We start from the raw sequence: 15,838 nt of genomic DNA, 5'->3' as shown, positions 1-15,838 counted from the left end.
AATAAAATAAAATAAAATAAAATAAAATAAAATAAAATAAAATAAAATAAACTTCTCAGAAAACTAGGAACAGATGGGAAATTCCTCAAAATAATAAATGATATTTATTTAAAAACCCACAGTTAACATCATACTCAGTGGTGAAAGACTTAATTAAGATCAGGAAAAAGACAAGGATACCCACTTTCACGGCTGCTATTCAACATTGTCCTGGAAGTTCTAGCAGAGATATTAGAGAGATATTAAAAGAAAAAGAAATTAAAAGGCATCCAAGTCAGAAAGAAAAAAAAACCCTATATTTACAGATGAGATGACCCTATATGTAGAATATCTTGAAAAAAAAGCTACTAGAGCTAATACATGAATTTGGCAAGTTTGCAAGATACAATACCAACACACAAAGTCAGTTGTGTTTCTGTGTTTCTGTGTTTAGGAAAGCAACTCCTTTTTCAGTAGCATCTAAAAGAATTATAGACTTAGGAATAAATCTAACCAAGAGATGGAAGACTTGAATACTGAAAACTACAAACCATTGCTGAAAAAAATTATAGACATACAGAAATGAAAAGAATCCTGTGTTCATGGATAGGAAGATTTAACATGTAAAGATATAAATACTACTCAAAGGGATCTATAGATTCAATGCAATTTTATCAAAATTCCAATTGTCTCTTTCAAAGAAATGGATAAGTTGGTCCTTGTATTCATATGGTGTTGCAAATGACCCTGAATAGCCAAAAGAGTCTTTTTAAAAAGAATAAACTTGGAAGATTCACATTACTCAATTTTGAAACATACTACAAAGCTAAAGTATGGGTGGCTCAGTCGGTTAAGTGTCCAACTTCGGCTCAGGTCATGATCTCGCGGTTCGTGAGTTCGAGCCCCGTGTCAGGCTCTGTGCTGACAGCTCAGAGCCTGGAGCCTGTTTCAGATTCTGTGTCTCCCTCTCTCTCTCTGACCCTTCCCCGTTCATGCTCTGTCTCTCTCTGTCTCAAAAATAAATAAACGTTAAAAAAATTTAAAAATAAATAAATAAATATAAAACAGTATGGTAGAGGCATAAAGACAGACCTAGACTGGATGAATTGAATAGGCAGCCCAGAAATAAATCTACATATATATATATTTATATATGTAAGTAAATATGTGTATGTATATATATTCAATAGGTTCCAAGCCCATTCAATGAGGGAAGAACAGTTTTTCAACAAATGATGCTAGGATAACTGGATATCCCATGCAAAGGAGGTGGAAAGCTGGACCTTTACACCATATACAAAAATGAACACAAATTTAATTAAATATTTTTTTTTAATTTTTTTTTTCAACGTTTATTTATTTTTGGGACAGAGAGAGACAGAGCATGAACGGGGGAGGGGCAGAGAGAGAGGGAGACACAGAATCGGAAACAGGCTCCAGGCTCCGAGCTGTCAGCCCAGAGCCTGACGCGGGGCTCGAACTCACGGACCGTGAGATCGTGACCTGGCTGAAGTCAGACGCTTAACCGACTGCGCCACCCAGGCGCCCCATAATTAAAGATTTAAATTTAGGAGCTGAAACTATAAAACTGTCAGATGAAAACTTGCGGAAAATCTTTATTACACTGGATTTGACAATGACTTCATGGATAGGACATCAAAAGCATACTAAACAAAAGAAAAAATAGATAAGCTGAACTTCATCAAAATTAGTAACTTTACCCATCAAAAGATACAATAAGAAAGTTCCTTTTTCTCTGCATCTTTGCCAAAATCTGTTGTTGCCTAAGTTGTTAATGTTAGCCATTCTGACAGGTGTGAGGTGGTTATCTCATTGTGGTTTTCATTTGTATTACCCTGATGATGAGTGATGCTGAGCATGTTTTCATGAGTCTGTTAGCCATCTGGATGTCTTCTTTGGAAAAGTGTCTATTCATGTCTTCCGCCCATTTCTTCACTAGATTATTTGCTTTTTGGGTGTTGAGTTTGATAAGTTCTTTATAGATTTTGGATACTAACCCTTTATCTGATATGTCATTTGCAAATATCTTCTCCCATTCCATCGGTTGCCTTTTAGTTTTGCTAATTGTTTCCGTCTCTGTGCAGAAGTTTTTTTATCTTGATGAAGTCCCAATAGTTCATTTTTGCTTTTGTTTCTCTTGCCTCTGGAGACATGTCAAGTAAGCAGTTGCTGTGGCCCAGGTCAAAGAAGCTTTTGCCTGTTTTCTCCTCTAGGATTTTGACGGTTTCCTGTCTTATGTTTAGGTCTTTCATCCATTTTGAATTTATTTTTGTGTATGGTGTATGAAAGTAGTACAGATTCATTCTTCTGCATATCGCTGTCCAACACCATTTGCTGAAGAGACTGTCTTTTTTCCATTGGATATTCTTTCCTCCTTTGTCAAAGATTAGTTGTCCATAACATTTGTGGGTCCATTTCTGGGTCTCTATTTTGTTCCATTGATCTGAGTGTCTGATTTTGTGCCAGTACCATACTCTCTTGATGATTATAGCTCTGTAGTACAGCTTGAAGTCAAGAATTGTGATGCCTCCAGCTTTGGTTTTCTTTTTCAGGATTGCTTTGGCTATTCTGGGTCTTTTCTGGTTCCATACAAATTTTAAGATTGTTTATTCTAGCTCTGTGAAGAATGCTGGTGTTATTTTGATAGAAATTGTATTGAGGGGCGCCTGGGTGGCGCAGTCGGTTAAGCGTCCGACTTCAGCCAGGTCACGATCTCGCGGTCCGTGAGTTCGAGCCCCACGTCGGGCTCTGGGCTGATGGCTCAGAGCCTGGAGCCTGTTTCCGATTCTGTGTCTCCCTCTCTCTCTGCCCCTCCCCCGTTCATGCTCTGTCTCTCTCTGTCCCAAAAATAAATAAATGTTGAAAAAAAAATTAAAAAAAAAGAAATTGTATTGAATATGTATATTGCTTTGGGTAGCATTGACATTTTAACAATATTTATTCTTCCAATCTGTAAGCATGGAATATTTTTCCATTTTTTGTGTGTCTTCTTCAATTTCTTTCATGAACTTCCTATAGTTTTCAGTGTATAGATTTTTCACTTCTTTGGCTAAGTATCTTCCTATGTATTTTATGGTTTTTGGTGAAATTATAAATGGGATCATTTACAAATCATTCCTTGATTTCTCTTTCTGCTGCTTCATTATTGGTATATAGAAATGCAAATGATTTCTGTACATTGACTTTATATCCCGTAAGTTTGCTGAGTTCATCTATCAGTTCTAGCAGTTTTTTGGCAGAGTCTTTTGGGTTTTCCACGTACAGTTCATGTCATCTGCATAAAGTGAAAGTTTGACTTCCTCCTTGCTGATGTGGATACCTTTTATTTCTTTGAATGGTCTGATTGCTGAGGCTAAGGACTTCCAACACTATGTTGTATAGCAGTGGTGAAAGTGGACACCCTTGTGTTTCTGACCTTAGGGGGAAAGCTCTCAGGTTTTCTCCACTGAGGGTGATATTAGCAGTGGGTCTTTCATATATGGCCTTTATGATCTTGAGGTATGGTCCTTCCATTCCTACTTTCTTAAGGGTTTTTATCAAGAAATGATACTGTATTTTGTCAAATGTTTTTTCTGAAGCTACGGAGAGGATCATGAGAGTCTTGTCCTTTTTTGTGTGTGTGGTGAATAATTCTTTTAATGTATTGTTGGATCCAGTTTGCTAGTATCTTGTTGAGAATTTTTGCATCCATGTTCATCAGGGAAATTGATCCATAGTTCTCCTTTTTAGTGGTCCGTAGTTCTCTGTTTTAGTCTTTGTCTGGTTTTGGAATCAAGGTAATGCGGACCTCATAGAATGAATTTTGAATGGGAATGCAAGCTGGTGCAGTCAGTCTGGAAAACAGTATGGAGGTTCCTTAAAAAACTAAAAATAGAACTACCCTACAACCCAGCAATTGCACTACTAGGTATTTACCCAAGGGATACAGGTGTGCTGTTTCAAAGGGACACATGAACCCCCATGATTATAGCAGCACTATAGACAATAGCCAAAGTATGGAAAGAGCTCAAATGTCCATCGATGGATGAATGGATAAAGAAGATGTGGTGTATCTATACAATGGAGTATTACTCAACAATCAAAAAGAATGAAATCTTGCCATTTGCAACTACGTGGATGGAACTGGAGGGTATTATGCTAAGTGAAATTAGTCAGAGAAAGACAAAAAGCATATGACTTTATTCATATGAGAACTTTAAGAGACAAAACAGATGAACATAAGGGAAGGTACACAAAAAATAATATAAAAACAGGGAGGGGTACAAAACAGAAGAGACTCATAAATATGGAGAACAAACAGAGGGTTACTGGAGGGGGTGTGGGAGGGGGTATGGGCTAAATGGGTAAGGGGCATTAAGGAATCTACTCCTGAAATCATTGTTGCACTATATGCTAATTTGGATGTAAATTTAAAAAAATAAAATTAAAATAGAAAAAAAAAGAATGAGTTTCAAAGTTTTCCTTCCATTTCTACTTTTTGGAACAGTTTCAAAAGAATAGGTGTCAACTCTACTTTAATGTTTGGTAGAATTCCCCTAGAAAGCCATCTGGCCCTGGACTCTTATGTTTTGGGAGATTTTTGATTACTGATTCATTTTCTTTACTGGTTATGGGTCTGTTCATATGTTCCATATCTTCTTGTTACAGTTTTGGTAGTTGATATGTTGCTAGGAATATGTCCATTTCTTCCATATTGCCCAATTCGTTGGCATATAATTGGGCATAATATTCTCTTATTATTGTTTGTATTTCTGTAGTGTTGGTTGTGATCTCTCCTTTTTCATTTGTGATTTTATTTATTTGGGTCCTCTTGTTTTTCTTTTTGATCAATATGGCTAGGAGTTTATCAATTTTGTTAATTATTTCAAAGAACCAGCTCCTGGTTTCACTGATCTGTTCTGTTGTTGTTGTTGTTGTTGTTGTTGTTGTTGTTGTTGTTTTGTTGTTTTAATTTCCAAATCATTGACTTCTGCCCTAATTTTTATTATTTCCCTCCTTCTGCTGGTTTGGGGCTTTATTTTCTGTTCTTTTTCCATCTCCTTAAGGTGTAACATTAGGTTGAGTTTCTGAGACCTTTCTTCCTTCTTTAGGAAGGCCTAGATTGCTATACACTTCCCTCTTATGACCACCTTTGCTGCATCCCAGAGGTTTTGGGCTGTCCTATTTTCATTTTCTCTTTAATTTTTTGGTTAACCCATTCATTCTTCAGTAGGATGTTTTGTAATCTCCAAGTATTCATGGTCTTTCCAGTTTTTTTCTTGTGGTTGATTTTGAATTTCATAGGGTTGTGGTCTGAAAATATGCATGGTATGATCTCAATCTTTTTGTTGTTTTTGGTTTTTTTCAACGTTTATTTATTTTTGGGACAGAGAGAGACAGAGCATGAGCGGGGGAGGGGCAGAGAGAGAGGGAGACACAGAATCGGAAACAGGCTCCAGGCTCTGAGCCATCAGCCCAGAGCCTGACGCAGGGCTCGAACTCACAGACCGCGAGATTGTGACCTGGCTGAAGTCGGACGCTTAACCGACTGCGCCACCCAGGCGCCCCTGATCTCAATCTTTTTGTACTTGTTGAGGCTGATTTGTGACCCAGTATGTGATCCTTTCTGGAGAATTTTACCTGTGCACTCAGGAAGAATGTGTATTCTGCTGCTTTAGGACGAAATGTTCTGAATATATCTGTTAAGTCCATCCAGTACAGTGTGTCATTCAAAGCCATTGTTTCCTTGCTGCTTTTGTGCTTAGATGACCTGTCCATTAATGTAAGTGGGGTGTTGAAGTCCCCTATTATTATGGTATTATTATTGATGAGTTTTTCATATTTGTGATTAATTGATTTATATATTTGGGGACCTCAAGTTGGGGGCATAAATATTTATAGTTGTTAGATCTTCTTGGTGGATAGACCCCTTAATTATGATATAATGTCTTTTCATCTATGGTTAGTCTTTATTTTAATATCTAGTGTGTCTGATATAAGAATGACTACTTTGGCTTTCTTTTGATGTCCTTTAGCATGATAGATGGTTCTCCATCCCCTTGCTTTCAATCTGAAGCCATCGTTAGGTATAAAATGAGTCTCTTGTAAGCAGCATATAGATGGACCTTGTTTTCTTATCCATTCTGATACCCTATGTCTTTTGATTGGAGGGTTTAGTCCATTTAGAGTGAATAGTGAAAGATACGAATTTAGTGCCATTTTGTTGCCTGTAGAGTTAGTGTTTCTGTTGATGTTCTCTGGTCCTTTCTAGTCTTTGTTGCTTTTGGTCTGTTTTGTTTTGTTTTGTCTTTTCTCCACTCAAAGAGTCCCCCTTAAAATTTCTTGCAGGGCTGGTTTAGTGGTCATGAACTCCTTTAGTTTTTGTCTAGGAAACTCTTTATCTCTCCTATTCTGAATGACAGTCTTGCTGGATAAAGAATTCTTGGCTGCATATTTTTCTGATTCAGCATGTCAAATATATTCTGTCACTCTTCTGGCCTGCCAAGTTTCTGTGGATAGATCTGCTGTGAACCTGATCTGTCTTCCTTTATAGGTTAAGGACTTTTTTCCCCTTGCTGCTTTCATAATTCTTTCCTTGTCTGTGTATTTTGTGAATTTGACTGTGATGTGCCTTGTGATGGTTGATTTTTGTTGAATCTAATGGGAGTTCTCTATGCTTCTTGGATTTTGATGTCTGTGTCCTTTCCCAGATTAGGAAAGTTTTCTGCTATAATTTGCTCACATAAACCTTCTGCCCCTTTTTCTCTCTTTTCATGTTCTGGGACTCCTATGATTCAGATGTTATTCCTTTTTAATAAGAACTGAGTTCTCTAAGTTTTGTATAGTGATCTTTTGCCTTTGTTTCCCTCTTTTTTCTGCTTCATTATTCTTCATAATTTTATCTTCTATATCGCTGATTTGCTGCTCTGCTTCATCCTTGCTATCATGGCATCCATTTGAGATTGCATCCCAATTATGGCATTTTTAATTTCATTCTGGCTATGGTTTATTTCTTTTATCTCCACAGAAAGGGATTCTATGCTTTTTTCAACCCCAGCTAGTGGTTCTCAATTCTAGTTCAGACATCTTGCTTATATTTGTGTTGATTAAGCCCCTGGCTGTCATTTCTTCTTGTTCTGTCTGTGGGGTGTATTCCTTCATTTTGTCATTTTGGAGGAAGAAAAAAATTAAAATTAAAAAATAAAAAACAAAACAAAAAATCAAATAAAGGAAGCTAGATCCTAGGTGTATTTTGGTCTGCTTGTTGAAAGATGCTTGATAGAATAGAGAAAAAAAGGAAGGAAAAGAAAAAATAAAATAAAAGTAAGAAAAAATTTACAAATTAAAAAAATTATATAATGAAATAGAATAAATGAAGTAAAGAAAATGAAATGGAATTTTAAAATTTTTTAAATAAAGTAAAAAATAAAAATAAAATTTTCTCTTCATGTATATAAGAAAGAGAAAGAAAGAAAAAAAATAATTTAAGCAAAAACAGAAGCAAAGAAAACGAACAAATAACTGAACCAGCAAACTAATGAAACCCAAATAAAGTTACACACAGTTTTGCCTAGAACTGAAACTATGAAGCCCTCTATATTCCATACACTAAGCAGGTGAAGTGACTTGTGTTGGTCTTGTGGGGAGTGTGCTTAGAGGGCGCAGTTGAGAGGGGCTTGGTGTAATGGCTCCATTCTCCCCTAGGTGGCGCTGCTTAGCTTACCTGGGTGGATCAGTGTGGTGTGCATAAGTGTGCCTGCAGTAGAGGTGGAAATGGCTTCACCCTGCCCTCTAGTTTTGGAGCAGGAACTTCTCGCTCTCACCAACCGGTGCACCCCTCCTTCTCTCAGGCCCCCATCCATTCCCCACCTCTACTTTGTCCATGTCCAAACTGTCCACCTTCCAGGTGACACCTCCCTCCAGAGTTTTATTTCAGATGGGGGAGTGTTTCAAAACCCCACACTTCAGAGACCCCTGTGGCTTGGACATGAGCCAACTCTTTGGGGGGAGTGTATCACTGAGTAATGCCTGGGTTTGCCCCCAGAAAACTTTCATGTAATCACACAGTAGCAGAGTTTCAGAGATTATGGCAGATAACAGCACACAGCCAGTACCAGGCTTCACCACACTCTGCCGTCTTTGTCCCAATACCAGCAAATATGGCTGTTCTCCAGGGTCTGCTGGACCTTTGCCTGTGGGGAGGCCGTGTGGCCTCTACCAAATGTACTCCAAGCAGGGGGACCACTTCTCTCCATGTGGCATGTGGACCCCTCAGACCACACTGCCTGCTCCTGGGGATTTGCCCTAGTGCCTCACCAGAGCACCACCAGGCACTGAGCTCTGAACCTTCAGACTCTGTGCTCCACTGTTTATAGAATCCAGGTGGTATTGAAACCCTCTCCTTTCTTCCTAGCAATGGTTTTGCAGACAGATTTCCTGTTCAGTCCCCTGTGAGTGTTTTCACTCTTTCTCTCTCTTTCTCTCCAGCTACTTTCAGGGAAGTGCTTTTCTTGTGCTATCCCTACGGGTGCACTCTCCCCTTTCTCTTTCTCTGTCCTCTCTCCGCAAAAACAGCTCCTTACCTTCCTCGGCTTTTGTCTCCCCCAGTTTACCTCTCCTCACCGCATACCTGCTGAGTTCTGTGGCTCAAGTTATGTACATTGTTGTGTTCATCCTCAGATCAATTTCCTAGGTGTTCAAAATGGTTTGGTGCTGATCCAGCTGCACTTCAGGGATAAGACAAGCTCAGGGTCTCCATGCTGCTCTGTCATCGTAACTCCTCTCCTTTGCCCAATAACCACTTTTAAAGTGCCCTTTAATATTTGCAAATGACATATCGGACAAAGGGCTAGTATCCAAAATCTATAAAGAGCTCACCAAACTCCACACCCAAAAAACAAATAACCCAGTGAAGAAATGGGCAGAAAACATGAATAGACACTTCTCTAAAGAAGACATCCGGATGGCCAACAGGCACATGAAAAGATGCTCAACATCGCTCCTCATCAGGGAAATACAAATCAAAACCACACTCAGATATCACCTCACGCCAGTCAGAGTGGCCAAAATGAACAAATCAGGAGACTATAGATGCTGGAGAGGATGTGGAGAAACGGGAACCCTCTGGCACTGTTGGTGGGAATGCAAACTGGTGCAGCCTCTCTGGAAAACAGTGTGGAGGTTCCTCAGAAAATTAAAAATAGACCTACCCTATGACCCAGCAATAGCACTGCTAGGAATTTACCCAAGGGATACAGGAGTACTGATGCATAGGGGCACTTGTACCCCAATGTTTATAGCAGCACTCTCAACAATAGCCAAATTATGGAAAGAGCCTAAATGTCCATCAACTGATGAATGGATAAAGAAATTGTGGTTTATATACACAATGGAGTACTACATGGCAACGAGAAAGAACAAAATATGGCCCTTTGTAGCAACGTGGATGGAACTGGAGAGTGTGATGCTAAGTGAAATAAGCCATACAGAGAAAGACAGATACCATATGGTTTCACTCTTATGTGGATCCTGAGAAACTTAACAGAAACCCATGGGGGAGGGGAAGGAAAAAAAAAAAAAGAGGTTAGAGTGGGAGAGAGCCAAAGCATAAGAGACTGTTAAAAACTGAGAACAGAGGCGCCTGGGTGGCGCAGTTGGTTAAGCGTCCGACTTCAGCCAGGTCACCATCTCGCGGTCCGTGAGTTCGAGCCCCGCGTCGGGCTCTGGGCTGATGGCTCAGAGCCTGGAGCCTGTTTCCGATTCTGTGTCTCCCTCTCTCTCTGCTCCTCCCCCGTTCATGCTCTGTCTCTCTCTGTCCCCAAAATAAATAAACGTTGAAAAAAAAATTAAAAAAAAAAAACTGAGAACAAACTGAGGGTTGATGGGGGGTGGGAGGGAGGGAGGGAGGGGAGGGTAGGTGATGGGTATTGAGGAGGGCACCTTTTGGGATGAGCACTGGGTGTTGTATGGAAACCAATTTGACAATAAATTTCATATATTGAAAAAAAATAAAGTGCCCTTTAACCACTTTTATCCATATTGCATGGCAGTAGTTGTTATTCGTTGATGCATGTATTTTACTGTATGAATATACCATAATTTTTAAATTCATTCTACTAATGATGGACATTTTAATAGTTTCCATATTCGACTAGAACAAAAAGTTGCCATAATCATTCTCTACATGTCATTTGGTAGACATATAGACTCACTTCTCTAGGAGTATAAATGCTGATCATGGGGTACATTCAGCTTTATAAATAGTGCCAAACAGTTTTCTGAAATTGTACCAGTTTAGATTCCCAACAGCAATGTACGAAAATTCCTGTATTCCATATCTTTGCCAACATTTGGCATTGTCTGTTTTTTAAGTTATTCTGCTGAACACATAATTTTATCTTGTGATTTTAATCTGCATTTTCCTGGTAAGTCATAAACTGGAACACATTTTCCTCGATCTATAGGCTACTTGAATGTTCTCTTAAATGAAGTATCTGTTTATATCTATTGTCCACTTTTCTGTTGGGTTGTCTGTCTTATTGATTTGCAGGAGTTTTCTATACAGTCAGATGAAAACCTTTGATGAACAAAGGTATTGTAAATAACTTTTCTCATACCTTGCTTGCCTTTTCACTCTCTCAATGGTGTTTTCTGATGAACAGGAGTTCTTAATTTTAATGTCTACTTCTGAATTTTTTTTATCATTGGTATTTTTTGCATTTTGCTTAAGAAATCTTTGCCTACTCCCAAATCATGAGAATATTCTCCAATGTATTTTTCTAAAATGATTTATTGTTTTATCATTCACATTTAGATCTAAAATACAGGTATAATTTACTTTTGTGTGTCAGGTAAGGTAGGACTCAAAATACATGTTTTCCATTTGGCATCGTTATTGAGAACACCTCCTGTTTTCAATACAGGACTTTCAATTGGACTATTCTGTTCTACTGGCTTGTCCATCCTTGTGCCATTATCATGCCATCCTAATTTTTGTAATTCTATTACAAATCTTGATATTTGCTGTTATAAATCCTTCCACTTTGTTCTTCAAGATTTCCTTGGCTTTTCTGGATCTTCTGCATTTCCACACACATTTTAGAATCAACTTGTCAATTTGTACACACACAGACATATACAGAGAGCCCTGCAGAAATTTTGATTAGAATCACATTGAATTTAGAGGTCATTGAGGGATAACTACTATCTCAACAATATGTATTAAATCTTGTAATTCATGAGTAAGGTGTGTATATTCATTTATTTGAACATCGTTAATTTCTTTTGGCAAAGCTTAATAGTTTCAGTATAGAGGTTTTGCTCATTTTTGGTTAGATTTATTTCTAGATAGTTAACGTTTCTGATGCTATTAAAATAGTATTTAAAAGTTTTTATTTTCTAATTATTTGTTGCTAATATATATAGAAATATACTTTTTTTTGAGAGAGAGAGCAAGCGTGTGCATGTGTGCAGGTGGGGGAGGGGAAGAGAGAGAGGGAGAGAGACAATCTTAAGCAGGCTCCATGCCCTGCATGAAGCCCGACACGGGGCTTGATCTCATGACTGTGAAATCATGACCTGAGCCAAAATCCAGAGTTGAACACTTAACCACCTGGGCCATCCAGGAACCCCTTTGTTTTCTTTCTTAAAGCCTTTACTTTGAGACATGATGGAAAAATCTCACAGGTACACATAGAAAAGTAAGACATGATCACAGTGAAAAGTGAAGACAATCTAACCAGAAACCTTTAATGCTTGTCAGTGAATGTTGAATTTAAAGTTCTGAGTGTGACATGTTATGGGACTGAAAGGAATGGTAATTAGCTTTCCTCTCCTTCTTCTTTACCCTCTCCTTCAAAAAAATCCACACCAACCAGGGCACCTGGGTGGTTCAGATTATTAAACATCTGACTCTTGATCTCAGCTCAAGTCTTGATCTCAAGGTCATGAATTCAAGCCCCATATTGGGCTCTGTGCTAGGCATGAAGCTTACTTAAAAAAAAAAAAGAAGAAGAAGAATCCACACCAACTTTCTCATAATCTTTCTCAAGAGCGCACCCATGTCTTCATGGGCCTCAGAAAACTCTCCTTCCTCCAAACCCTCACCCACATATCAGTAAACAAGGCATTCTTGACATACATTAGGTCAAACTTGTGGTTCAGGTGAGCCCAGGTTTTAGCAATGGCTGTGGTGTTCAGCATGCATACAGGTCACTGTACTTTGGCCAGGTCTCCACCAGGTACCATAGTGGGAGGCTGGTAATGAATACCAACTTTGAAGCCAGTGGAGCACCAATCCACAAGCTGGATGCTACACTTAGTCTTGATGGTGGCAATGGCAGCATTGACATCTTGGGCAATCATGGGCAGCAAGCCATATATTTGCCATGGGGAGGGTCACATTTCACCATCTGGTTGTCTGGCTCAGAGCATGCCTTGGTGATCTCTGCTACAGAAAGCTGTTCATGGTAGGATATCTCAGCAGAGATGACAGGGGCATATGTGGCCAGAGGGGAGTGGGTACAGAGATAGGGCACCAGGTTGGTCTGGAATTCTGTTAGATTAGCATTCAGGGCTCCATCAAATCTGAGGGAAGCAGTGATGGAAGACCAATCTGGCTAATAAGGTAGTTAAGGTTAGTGTAGGTTGGGTGACAGATGTCATAGATGTCCTTGATGTCTACCATGAATGCACAGTCGGAATGCTCCAGGGTGGTACGGGTAGTAAGGATACAGTTGTAGGGCTCAATTGCATCTGTGGAAACCTGGGGGAACTGGGTAAATGGAGAACTCCAGCTTAGAATTCTTGTCATAATCGACAGAGAGACATACCATCAGTATGGAGGTGAACCCAGACAAGTACCACCTCCAAAGCTGTGGAAAACCAAGAAGCCTTGAAGACCTGTGCACTGGCCAGCCAGTTTCTGAATTTGGTCCAAGGCAAGGCCAATGATCTGTTTGCCAGTGGTGTAGTGCCCTCAGGCATAGTTATTGGCAGCATCTTCCTTGCCTGTGATGAGTTGCTCAGGGTGGAAGAGCTGGCAGTAGGTGCCAGTGTGAACTTCATCAATGACTATGGGTTCCAGTCTACATACATCGTCCTGGGCACATGCTTGCCAGCACCTGTCTCACTGAAGAAGGTGATGAAGGAGTCATCTTCTCCCCCAATGGTCTTGTCACTTGGCATCTGGCCATCGGGCTGAATGCCATGTTTCAGGCGATAGAGCTCCCAGCAGGCATTGCCAATCTGGACACCAGTCTGGTCAATGTGGATGGAGATGCACTCATGCATGGTGGCTATCAGTAGAAGGTGCTGGCAACAGGAGCATACAATGGGTCCCAGTTACCATCCCCAATAAGCTAAGAATCAAGATAAGAAAAACACTCATAATTGTTTTTTGTGTGTGTTGTGTATTGACTTTGTATGTAGAAACCTTGCTAAATTTATATCAATTGCCTTATTCAATTATGTCATCTGCAAAAAAAGAGATATTTCCACTTTATTCTTTACAATCTTTATAACTTTTACTTCCTTTATTTGCCTTATTGCACTAGCTAAAACCATGGATTTTTTTAGGAAAATAATCTGTTTCTAACACACTTTAGAAATTAAAACATATTAATGCAAGGACTCTGTGTTGGTTACTACTGATCTCCTAGTGGTTAGAACAGTGTCAGAAACATACTAAGAAATCAAATACTTGATAAATGAATAAATGTGTTAAAAAATATTATGGGCATTGGAATCAGAGATATCAGTTTCAAATTCTACCTCTAACATTTCCTAGCCCTGTGATTTAGAACAAATTACTCAATTTAGACTCAGTTTCTACTTCTGTGAAATGGAAACAATAATTATACTTTGCAGGATAGTCACAACAAGAAAATTATGTACATATATGAAATTATATATACTAAAAAATCTATACTTATTATTATTGGATGAGCTCACACAGAGAGAATGTCTAGAGTGAGAAGAGGACCAAGAAAGGAATCTTATGCAACATTTTTAAGGTGGAAAAGGAACACTTATACAGGAGTCTGAAAGTCTGAGAGTGGGAGAAAAATAGGATAGGTTAAAATCACAGGAGCCATAAGAAGAGTTTCAAGAAGGATGTATTACTAAATATTGTTTTGTTTTGTTTTTAATTTAAGTAGGCTTCATGCCCAGCATGGAGACCAATGTGGGGCTTGAACTAATGATGCTGAGATCAAGACCTGAGCTGAGATCAACAGGATGCGTGGTGAGCCTGGCGTCCTCCTATGCTGCCATCCTCCCTCTATCCTAGACCTGAGCTGAGATCAAGAGTCGGACTCTTAACTGATTGAGCCACCCAGGTGCCCCAAAAGGATGTATTATTAAAGAGCCTTTCAATTTCAAGCAATAGAAATCCATCTTACATAACTTAAATTAAAAATGGAATGTATTAGCTTCTATAGCTGGAAAATCCAGGAATATGACTGTTCTCAGGCATAGCTGAAATCCACTTCTAATTTCTAATTTGCTCTACTGAATTAATTTTTAGGCAGGTTGTCCTCACATGTTGTTAAAAATGACCAACAGCAGCTTTAGACTTGCATAATCTTTATAATCATTGACTTAAAAAATCTGCCATTAAAATTCCAGTAGTAAAAATCTGGGAAAAGTTTTACTTGGTATAAATTATATGCCTACTTCTGAACCATCCACAGCATTGAAGGGGTAGTAAGTATTCTGATTGATCAGGTTTGGATTACCACCCATCCCTGGAAATAAAGGGGTGGAGTCAGCCCCATCTAAGCCAAAGGGATTAAGAAGGACAGGATGATAGTTTCCCAAAGAGACATTGGACAGACAAAAAAAAAATTATCACTGCAGAGGAAGTGGCCAACAGTGTCAAATACTGCAGAAAAATCAAATGATATAAGAAGTAGAAAATATACTGGGGTGCCTGGGTGGCTCAGTTGGTTGAGAGACCAACTCTTGATTTAGGCTCAGGTCATGCTCTCGCAGTTGGTGAGTTCGAGCCCTCCATCGGGCTCTGCACTGACATCGCAGAGCCTGCTTGGGATTCTCTCTCTTCTCTCTTTCTGCTGCTTCACCCCTGTTCTCTCTTTTTCTCTCTCTCAAGACAGATAAATAAACATTTAAAGAAAAGAAGTAGAAAGTATACATTGGATTTAGCATCCAGTTGTTCTTCACTGACCTTAGAGAGGGCAATTTCTGTGATAAGAATGGAACCAGGACTTCAGTGGGTTGAAGAGGGACTTGGGGGTGAAGTGTAGACTAAACAAGTGGACAATTATTTCAAGGAATCGGACTGTGAAGAGAAGGATTTTCTTTAAAGGTGGGATAGTCTTGACTATATAGAGAGAGTGAAAGAAAGGAGCCAATGTAGAAAGGAAAACAGAAGCTACAGACAGGAGATTAGATAATGGTCCTTAGGGTCTGAGGAGATATGAGAGATTGAGATCAAGAATATAGAGTAAATTTGGATGAGGTGTTTCCTACACTATACTGAGGACATTCCCTGTAATAGCCTCTATTTTTTGTGGAATAAAATAAATATTGCTAAAACCAACAAATGGTGGAATCATAGGTTTGTGCATGATAAAAGTTTGAAATAATTTTTGTGGAAGTGGAAAGGAGCAGAAAACAAACACCTAAATGGATTTCCAAGTAATACAGAATGTCCATCTGAGATGGAAGACTATATCTTTATTGGTGTCAGGACATAGAATTGTATGACTTTTTCCTAGCATTAACTGGCTAGCTGGGCTCTGGGTTCCCAGGACCTAGCTAGCTCAGGCTCTGAACAATAAGCTATCAGATGGTTTGTTTTGTTTTGTTTTGTTTTGTTTTGTTTTGTTTTGTTTTGTTT

At 39.0% G+C, this 15,838-nt stretch overlaps 1 protein-coding gene and 1 pseudogene across 1 annotated transcript in view; both read right to left on the bottom strand.

Annotated features, from left to right (window-relative positions):
• EFCAB5 (EF-hand calcium binding domain 5) overlaps nt 1-15,838 on the bottom strand; it is a 218,896-nt gene that overhangs the window by 159,665 nt on the left and 43,393 nt on the right. The gene's annotated exons all lie outside the window — the stretch shown is intronic.
• LOC121017260 (tubulin alpha-1B chain-like) lies at nt 11,942-13,663 on the bottom strand (annotated as a pseudogene).

Source organism: Herpailurus yagouaroundi, unplaced genomic scaffold, assembly GCF_014898765.1.
Source record: "Herpailurus yagouaroundi ecotype Mexico unplaced genomic scaffold, PumYag 215, whole genome shotgun sequence".
NCBI classification, from domain to species: domain Eukaryota; kingdom Metazoa; phylum Chordata; class Mammalia; order Carnivora; family Felidae; genus Herpailurus; species Herpailurus yagouaroundi.
Note: the sequence above shows the minus strand (reverse complement) of the source record. Positions and strands in the feature narration are given on the sequence as shown.